Raw genomic sequence first — 1,189 nt, forward strand, 5'->3', positions numbered from 1 at the left:
GTTATTTTTGACCTGAAAAGTCTGTCTTCTATTAATATATTTTTCTGATTTCTGGTAGAGTCTTCTAATAGCAGTTAGTGATTAGGTTATGTCCGAACCCTCATTATAAAGTGGAAGGAGCAAACAGCATGAGGGTCTTAATAGGGACCTCATTGGTGGTATAGGTACATTATATATTGGCTAGAAAACAACTCTTTCTCTGCCCTTCAAATGCAATGAGCCATAGGTAGGTAGCGTAGTAAAAAATTGGGCATATCTAGTGACCTCCGTAGGGAAACAGATTTTTAGAGAAGCCTAACCTCATCTGCCTACATATATTCTCAGTGCTGTTTTTGATGAGTGCTAAAACCTATAAAGGTAAGGAATAAAACCTGATTAGATTCTGAACTACTTCTTAAGGGTTTACCTTATAATGACATGCTCCATAACAGAAAGCAAGTAGAGTTTNTAAATCTTGTTTATTGAGGGGAGAACTTCTGGTTTATGGTAGTGATAGGTCGATATTTCTTGATATTTCCATCCCAACTTGGAATTTTCTATGAAGACAAAAAAGGTATAAAATTTGAGATATAAACACTAAACATTTGTAATAAACAAGGTTAATAGTCAACTATTTAAAGTGCCTGGAAAATTTTTCTGTTACCATAATATCATTAAATGATGCTGGAAGGAAATGTTGCCTGAATTTTTTTTTATAAGCAGAGGAAACACTGGCCTTATTCACAATGTTCTGCTATGTTTTCATTCTTGTTTATTCCAGTTACACATGTTGAATTTGTATGCTTTTGTATTGTTACCTTTGGACTTCTAATTCAAATATTTCTTTGCCTTTATTTTTCATGCTTGATTTCTCCTAAGTATTCCCTCCTTTCCCACAAATGAAATTGATACATCATGACCTCTTAATGGTTATGCTTCATAAAAAATAAAATGTTTAGTATATGAATTTCTGTGTCACTGGATTATCCATAAACCAACTTGTGTGGGCTAGAGGTATACATTGTTTTGGTTAGTCCGTAGTAATGCTCACAATCAAAGATGCCTGTGTAGAGAAGTAAGTTATACCTAAGGCTAGTGACAGGGGGAAAGGGGCATAAATCAGGTCAACTCCTCAAAAGAAAGGGGAATGGGTTTTGATCAAGCAACAGTGATAGATGTCTACCTTCGATTAAAACCTTTAAACATTAAG

General features: G+C 34.4%; 1 protein-coding gene across 1 annotated transcript in view; it reads left to right on the forward strand.

Annotated features, from left to right (window-relative positions):
- Nucleotides 1–1,189, forward strand: part of KIAA1468 (KIAA1468 ortholog) — a 145,025-nt gene that overhangs the window by 70,065 nt on the left and 73,771 nt on the right. The window lies entirely within an intron of this gene.

The sequence above is a fragment of the Galeopterus variegatus genome, unplaced genomic scaffold, assembly GCF_000696425.1.
Source record: "Galeopterus variegatus unplaced genomic scaffold, G_variegatus-3.0.2 Scaffold2430, whole genome shotgun sequence".
NCBI lineage: Eukaryota > Metazoa > Chordata > Mammalia > Dermoptera > Cynocephalidae > Galeopterus > Galeopterus variegatus.